Source organism: Belonocnema kinseyi, chromosome 10, assembly GCF_010883055.1.
Source record: "Belonocnema kinseyi isolate 2016_QV_RU_SX_M_011 chromosome 10, B_treatae_v1, whole genome shotgun sequence".
In the NCBI taxonomy this organism is placed as follows: Eukaryota; Metazoa; Arthropoda; class Insecta; order Hymenoptera; family Cynipidae; genus Belonocnema; species Belonocnema kinseyi.
In genome coordinates, this window is record NC_046666.1 from 58,430,034 (window position 1) to 58,439,552 (window position 9,519).

Consider the following 9,519-nt stretch of genomic DNA (forward strand, 5'->3'; position numbering starts at 1 on the left):
TGTTGAGAATATTGTTTTGATAAAATATTATAAATTTATGTTACATCTCGAGCAGTAAATACATACGCACGCAAAGCTCGCTTTTGCGTCTCTATATTTTAATATCTAACATTACAAATATAAATAATTTGAAATGACATTATTAAACAAACTTTTAGTATTAAGTTTAAAATAAAACAAAAGATTAATAATTTACAATTTCGAACTGAAATTATTTGGATTTTCGTTTCAACTAAAACAATTTAGATTAGGTCAAACGAAATCAGAAACTCAAAATTGAAAAACTTTATAATTGAAATTGTATCATTTTTAATTTAAAGCGTTTAGAACTGAACAATAATTTATGTTTGAATTTTAAAGAATCCTGGAAATTGAATAATTTTAGATTAAAATTTCCAAAATAGGACAATTACAATACATGAAAAATTAAATATTTTCAGATTAGATAGAATTTGGAAATTGGATTATTATACATTTCAAGCAATTTGAGATTGTAAACTATAAATTAAATTCATTAAGAAGAATAAAACTAAAAATATATCGTCATTTATACCGTTCAAAATCAACAATTTTGATTTATAAACATTTTAAATTGAATTATCCTAGAAAAACATTCAATATAATAACTAATTTAAATATGGAAAATTAAAAACGAAAAAGTGTCTGCTTTTTTAAATTTGAAATTGCAAACTTCCAAAAATAAAAACTTCAAACATTGTATGCGTCTTCTAATTCGGATACTTTCATCATTAATTAATTAGAACTTTGAGTGTTAAAAATTTAACATTTCCAAACTTCGTTAAAAAATTAAAGATTTTTCAAATTAGAATCTTGAGACTGAGTCGTTAAAAAATAAGTGATTTTCCAATTGTCCATCACAATTTAAAAAATTCAATCATTTTAATTAGAATTGCAAAATTAATAATTTGAAAATCAACAATAAGGCAAAGTGATAGAAACCGAAATAGCAACTGTATGGAAAAGTAGACTGAAAAATTAAAATTAATTTAATGCAGATTGATGAAAATCTCCAACTCGAGCCTTAGAAAAATGTACTGTAAAAATTTTGTGTCTTCATAATTTTCGTATTTTCGTATATGGCAATTTTTTTTTAAAGTCTTGAACGTCTTTCCATTTTATTTATTCTCTTTTTTTTGCTTTTTGATTAAAGATCTCTAGACAATAACTTATTCGAGGCTCATCAATTTTTTCCCAATGAATTTTCACCTGTCAAAATGCCTCGAATACCTGCCAAATTATTTCTTCATACTCACAGATTTCTGCAGAAATACAAATCTAAATTTTCATAAAGCCTAATATTTGTAATTTAAAATTTTAGAAAAGAAAATTTATAATACTACATCAAACTAATCGATTCCTACGTTTTTAGTTTTATTCTGGGGTTTATTAAAAAAATTGGTTTCGATATCTTCAATATAAAAATCTTCAGTTTTAAAAGCTACTAATTTTTTTTTTAAATCTTCAAAAGTCTAAATTTTATATTAAACTTGAAACATTTATCAGTTTAATATTATTTTTGTGTATGTTTCAAAACTTCTAATTATTTTTTCAACTTATACGAATTATTCATAAAATTTGCTAATCTTACAAAATTGCAACATTTTGTCTAAAAATTGTCTACATTCATTTCCGAATCTCAGAAAATTATTCAAAATGTGCTTAAATATCCTAAAATGTTTTCTCAAAATTAGGTATGTAAAATGAAAATGCAATTTAGATTTTCCTGGAATCTTAAGAAAAATTTTCATCATGTTTAAACCTTTCAAATTTCTGAAAAAACTTTAAAATTTTATTTTGACATCTCCCAAAATATACATTTTGTTTAAAATTGTTTGAAATCTGATATTTTTAAAATCTTTGAAACTTGAAATTAATCTTTTAAAATAAAACCTAAGCCTTTTAATTTTTCCTCCGAAATCATTATTGCTGATACCAGTAATTTTAATTATTTCTTAAGATTAAAAAATATTTACTATTAAGATTTTTTCTTTTATCAATAATGTTTGAAAGCATCCAGAAATAAATGTTCTCATAAAATAAAATTATTATTCGGAAATTTCGATTAACAAAATTTCAGAAAATTAAAAAGCACAAACTGAAACAATCAATCTCAAAAGTCTCCATTTTTTTAAATTATTCATACAATCAAGGAAAATAGATCTATCAATAATTTCTGCACATCTTGATGGTGGCTTCTGTGTGTGTAAAAAATAATGCAGGTTCAAATTGTTTATTTAACTGTGGTTATTTAGACTTTTAGTTTTTGCTTTCTCTTTGGCGAAAAGTTAAAATTTTTATTTAATCCTAATTAACCAGGCCTCATTTTATTATTTGAAGCATTATTTACAATTCTATTTTGGCGGTATTCATTAAAATTTAAACTATCAATGTTTAGAACAATAATAACTGTATGATTTCTAAATTAATGTTTTAAATAAAACACACTCAAATAGAATGGCGGAGAATTCGTTAAAGAATCAAATGAAGCCTGGATCATTAGGATTAAATAAAAATTGTAACTGTGCATTGCACAGTCAAGCGTGGCGAATAGCATGAGGACCGCACTCTCAGTGCGTTATTTGCATCAAGTTGCGTATTGCGTCCAAATCCAACAGAAATAATTCACGCGGACCTGATTGTTTACAGGCTCCAGTGTAATTTAAACTCGTAAACTTTTTCTTTCGAATCATGCCATTGTCAGAGGTCGTGTTACCTTGGTTTATAAGATCTCATGCTGACATATATTATAATAAACTCACATTGAAATAATAGGAATAGTCGCGTGACAGAAAGAAACAAGTTCCTAATGTGATTAAAATATTAAAAATATTATTATTAATATTATTAATCGAAATGAAAGATGAAAATAATTAGGTTGCCATAAGATCAGTGAATGTCATATCGAAGCCCTGAGAAACGTGAATTCAATTAGCCGTAAGAGTCTTCTTGTGGTCGACGCGTGGGTGATTCATAAATGGCAAAATTGCAAGTATAGTAAAGTTATGGATATTATTACGTTGAGTTATCCGAGGTTGCAAAACAGTTACAACGCGATTCTGAGGTTGCGCTTTTTCTCAGTGGCAGATTGCCACGGTCGCATCTTATTGCACTCGAAACCGCAATTGCTTAGAGCCCCATTGGTAATTAAGCGAGATAGTTAAATGTTCTCTTTGCTGGAATTAGCGAAAGCATTAGAAGTTTCCTCTTCAGTGCGCGTTTCGTTTCATTTTATTCAAGCGGCCAATGTCCGACATTAATTAAATGAAATTATTTTTGTGTGATTTGTGGCACATGATGACTTAGTGAAGCTCTTCGCCTGGAGTAATTGATAGAGAGATTGCATTGATAAAAAAGAATCAAAGACATAACAAAAACTATTTTCAAATAACTAAGTTCTTCGTTTTTTTCTTAAATATAGTATTTATATCAAAAGATTCTACAAAATATTTTTCAGAGAGTTTCAACTATCACAAGATTTTTTTTCGTTTACAATTTTTTGGTTCAATTAATCGTTTTCATGTTATATATGCAATTAATTTTAGAGCAAATGTAATCATTGGTTATAGCACTATAACTTGAAAATGGTTAAGTGTTCAAAAAAAGTGTGAGTAGAAAAATATATTTTCTTGGTCCAAACCTTCTAAAAAATATTTTACAAAATCTACTTTTTCATAATTGTAAGGAATTTCAATATTTACATTCAGGAAGATTTTTTCAATATTTTGAGTCAAAGTATGCTTATCTCGCACTTCTTTTCTTTTTATGTTCGAATAGTTAAAAAATTTCGTAAGCGTATTCTCGAGAAAATCGGAGTATTGTAAATTTGTGGAATTTTGAATCCGTCATTTTGGGTCAGATATTTTTTAATCAGCAATTTTGACTTCAAATTTGGATTCACCGATCAGAGAAAAATCTCTCAGTTAGCATCTTATCAACAAATTCTGAGTATTGTGCACTTTTTGAATTTTGGCTGCGCCATTTTAGTTTAGCCATTTTCAAATTGGCAATTTTGAACTCAAATATGGTTCAACGACCCAAAAAACCTCTTATTATCTTAGGGGTAGTATTTTTGTTCTAATCAGTTCAAGTTTATATGTGTCGGGGTCTGGTATCGTCTGTTGCATTTTCGCCGTTAAAAATTTTGTTTATAAATAAAGAAAATTCAAATTTATTTTTTCGCAAAATTGAAAAAGTTAAAATTGAGAAATAATGTTATCAACGTATTCGATGAAAGAAATGAAATTACTGTTTTTTTATCTTACAAAATTTTTTATTAACTATTTGGTTTAAAAAATATCATGAGAGAGGTATCACAATGTCAAATTGCAAATTACGAAAAGCACGAAAACATTACTTTACTTTATTTAAATTGATTATTAAAAAAATAATTCTAACTACGTAAGAATAATAATAAAAAATAACTGATTTATGATAATAATTTAAAAAACCTAGATTTACAAAACTACCGAAACTTTATTTTTTGAAATCAAATTTGTTTATGAGAATAATATTTGTTAATACAAATTGATTTATAATATTCTACATCCTTTGAGACATTTCAAATACAGAATTTTTCCTTTTCTGTCAATTTCTTCTACTTCGAGGGAAGAAATTTTTTTTACAGATAAGCACCAACATTGCATGTGTGATTTGTCGATAAATTGTACAACATAACTTTTCTACGAATTATTTACTTATTATATTTCTTATATCTATCACTCTTTTTTTCTGAAAAGGTTTTTTAAAATCAAATTAACGTTAAAAAATAATAATAAATTGAGTTGATTTACGAAATTGTTTTACAATCCAACAGCAAGACTAAGATGTAAGATCGAAAGCGACAGATCGATGAATCTTGGAAGATATAAGGAAGAGATATGAATGCCAAGGAGAATTGAATGCAAGGATTCACTCCCTATAATGGTCAATCTGCAAACGGTAGATGAAGATCCTACCTGCTAAAATACTAATAAGGGCTGTCCTTTTATTTATTTTTACATTCCCTGGAACCCAGAATAGTAGATGTGCAGAATTGGTTCTAATCTAAGATTTCGACATTAACAATATCTCGACTATTCTGCAGCTGTAGCGGTTCGTGTCCATGATAATTTTCTAGAATGTTCTTGAAGGGTCAAAAGTACCCACCGAGAAAAATGTAGAAACTTAGCACGGATACGAACCACTACAGTTGCATAACGTTTTTGACGTGGGCAAGGTAGGAATATTAGATTAGAACCAGCCCTGTTCAGATTTCTTCCACAGTACCACGAATATGAGATTTTAGTCATTTAAATTTTATAACATTAATTATTAAAGAATAAGTCAATATTATAGATTAAAAAACAGCTATTGTTTAGATTTTCAAATATTTTGTTCGTATTTAAAACATTTATGTTTATTCCAAAAATACAAGAACACAACAATTAAAGAAATAAAAATATAAGCAGAAAATAATTTATAAACGCATTTTTTTATATATGATTCCTTATCTGGATTATTAATAAAAGATTTGTAATTCACGATTGAAGACGATGATATGAGGCAGAGTAGTCGGTGATCGATCGAGATACTTGATATAAAAAAGTGGATCTGCAAGGCGCCACCTTTTTATCTCGTCAGGGTGTCAACGTCGAAATGAGAATCTTCACGAATCACTTGGATCGAAGATTCTATGTATTAGTTTTTAACAAATCATTTTTTATGCTACTCTAAAGATTTTTTAAACGCAACAGAAAAAGATTGTCTCAAGATTTCTGGAAAAACGTCAAGTGATTTTTTCTTCAAAAACATTATTTTTAAAATGAAATTTAAAACGATTTGCAAAAATGTTAAAAAGAATTTGGAAGATGCGGAGAAAGTTTGTATAATTTTGCATAGATTTTTACGGATTCAGAACAAAAAAATTAGAAACTTTTTGACAATTTTGAAATATTTCAAAAGGGTGAAAATTGAAGAAAAAAACTTTATGGTTTCCATTTAAAAAGATGCAGTAACATTTTTTTAATTTAAAGAAAATTGCGAACTTGAAAATTTTTGAATGTAAATAATTGAAATATTTTTTTAATAATAATTTAAGGAAAAAATAAAAAATATGCTCCTCAAATAAACATACTTTTTTTATTCATTATTTTAATATTTAATAATTTTTCAATTGTTTTGATTCAGTAATTTCATAATTGTGGAATTTCCCTTGTTTCTGTTTTGAAGACAATTTTTTGTTTGAAAATTCATCTATTTAGTTGCAAATTAACTTTTTGTAGAAAAAACATTGTTTTTTCTTTGAATAAATTCAACTGTTTTTTATTTGATAAAAATATTTTTGAGTTGAAATATCAACTAGTATATTTTTTGCTGCGAATTCATCTTTATGTATGAAAATTTAACTATTTGTTTCAAGATTAATATTTTTTCTTAACTTTCTATTTGACATATCAGAAATTTTTAAAAACCTTTTTCAATTTTCTCAAGAATTATATTTATATAACCTAAGAAACAAGTAAACAAATAAAGCTACAAAAAACATTGATTTGAAATTCATGTAGGCATTTGTTTAGAAAGTTCAAACATCACAGAAAATCATATATTAGCTGTTTTTCCAGTTGTTAATTAGATAGCTTATTTATTAAACCTCAAGTTTTCAACCGATTTATATATAATTGTAAAACTGAAATAGCTGACGTTTTTATTTCACTAAAAACTGTCATATGGGGCGGAATGAGCCACTATTCTGGAGCGGAATGTGCCATCTCTTACTGTGCATTAACCGAACCTCTTAGGGTAGCAGTCAGTAGGTTAGGATGCAATGTTTCGTATTATTTGGGAGTTTTCCTATTGTAGAATTTAAGTTTTACTGAGACAACGGACATGGGTAATTCGCAAAATTGCTATATATTTTTTATAATACAATTATTAAAAGATATGTGGGTATAAATCGATTTTCTATTTACTCTTTGTAGTTTTAGTTAAGGTAGAGGTTAGGATTAAGGATAGCATCATTGTAACGTTAAATACTTCAAATTTTCCGTTTAATTTTGAAAAAAATGTGTGCAAGATATGTTTTAGTTTTAAAATACCCTAACTTAACAATAATCTTACTTATAAATAATATATAATCAGTCATTTAATTAAGTGGCATATCCTATTAACAAAAATTTTCCCCTAAAATCAAATGCTTATTATATATTTAATGTCTCAATCGTAAAAAATTTGTTCTTTTCTTAATCACAGCTTCATACAATTTTGACTTAATTTTCAATTACTAAATTTGATGAAAAGAAATTTTGTAACTCTGCTCCGAATTCATAATATACAAATAAATTTGAATGTCTAATCTAAGCATATTAGGCTCAAAGAGAAGTAAAATGTATTTGCATAAAGAAGACTGTCTGGGTGTACTTTATAATTTGTACATTTACAAACGATAAAAAAACTTCATGTAATATGAAATTGCCTTGAAGGACTCAAAGGACTTTTTTTTGCTTTCTGGTAACGTTTCGCGAACTGTGCCGAGAGTTTTTCATAAATAGGATCAACGAGGAGCGGCGGCTTCGCAAAAGGACTTCAGTTTTTAAGAGGTGTAGGTCGGCAGATTTTATCGTACAGGGCATTCCTACGTGCGTCTGTCGGATATGTTCTATCCCCACGAACCCCATATAGTTATACATACATATATACATTAAGGAAAAAAATACAGATAGGCTCTGACCACTCAAATGTACCTAGAAGTTCTTTTTTGTGTATTTCAATTTCTCGGTAGATTTCGTAACACGCTAGGAAGATTAAGTAACAATATTGCATGGGATTGCAATCCTTTACAATCCAATGAAATTTGTCACAATATACTTCATTATCCCCCCATTGGAAAAAATATTACAGGAAATTCTGTATAAGTCTGTAATTATTTTCCTATAATAAATTTCTTAGCATTTTTTCGCAATTCATGAAAAATTATTCCAGAAGTTAATGTACAGAATTCTTGAAAATAAAACCAGAGAGAGTTCGTTGGATTCCTGGTTTTATTTTAAGGAATTCTAGACATTCAAATTAAGAATGTTAAAATATAAAAGGAGTTGATGCAACCCTGGTAGAAAAAATTTTTATAAGAAAGTGCAACATTCAATTCTGATTATACACACCGTCTCGTACGGCGGTACCCATCCGAGTATAATCGTGTCAAGCGCTGCTTAACTTTGGTGATCGAATGTACAATATTTAATTTAAAAAAATACAGTTGAATATAAATAGTTAATTTTTTCTTGTATGTTATTGTAGAAAAGTAAACAAATTAAAAATGAAATATAAGTTTCTGCAATTCAAAAACTTGTATAACTTTTTGCCCTTTTTTAATTTGAGTGTTGAACGTCATGAAAACACTTATAATTTTATGTAAATTATTGTCAAAAGTTACAAATATAAGATTGAAAACAGTTAGGATATTGGAAAACTTAACTTGAAATTATAACTGTAATTATTGATAGTTCATTGTAGAAATGTACAAATTGAAAGATAAAAGAAAAATGTCCACAAGGAATATTCTTAGAATCGGCATCCACGTTTCGACATGTACTATATTTTTAATATTTGCAGAATATTTAACATATAAGTTTCTGCAAGAAACTCTTTTTTTTAATATTATATTTTTATCAAGAAGTTTTGCTATTGTAATAAACAACATTGAACTGTAGTTCGATTATTGGAAGTTGAACAATAATTGATATTGCAGGATGTTCTTAAAATTGTGTTTCGTTATGCAGTTACTAGGAAATCCGGAAACGTACTTAAAGATAAGTAATTCATATCAATTTATTATAATTTTAAGATAAAAAAGAAATTTTAAACCTACAAATTACAAATAACGCTGAGATTTTGAACCGGGGGGGGGGGGGTACTCTCTTTTTATTATAAATTCAAAGATTTAGTCCTAAAATAAACACACAAAAAATAAGATATATATATATATATATAGATTTATATTGATTTATATTGATTTAATTATCTTACAAACTAAATTATTTACTTGTGCACTTAGTTGAAAACTCAAAAATTGAACTGCTTTATTGTTGAAAAGTTTGGCTGTGTATTGAAAAATGTGGAAAATTTTATCAAATTAAACTCCTTAGACAGTGTATTTACAAAGTTTCGATAGTTTTAAAAGGCTTTAAAGAAGATGATTTTCTTAAATCCCCCTACATGGTTATAATACGGCTGTAGGAAGTGATGTAGTTGTAAACCGACTCTCACGTTCTCTTGTGTCATTTGTAGCAGTTTCGTAATAACTGTAAAAGAGGCCGGTCATGTATCTTGGGTTTGGGGAAAAAGCCAAATAGAAAAATTTTAAATTTTGAATATATGCACTTTCTTAAAATTGTGTTTCCTTATGCAGTTACTAGGGAATCCGGAAACGTACTTAAAGATAAGTAATTCATATCAATTTATTATAATTTTTAAGATAAAAAAGAAATTTTAAACCTACAAACTACAAATAACGCTGAGATTTTG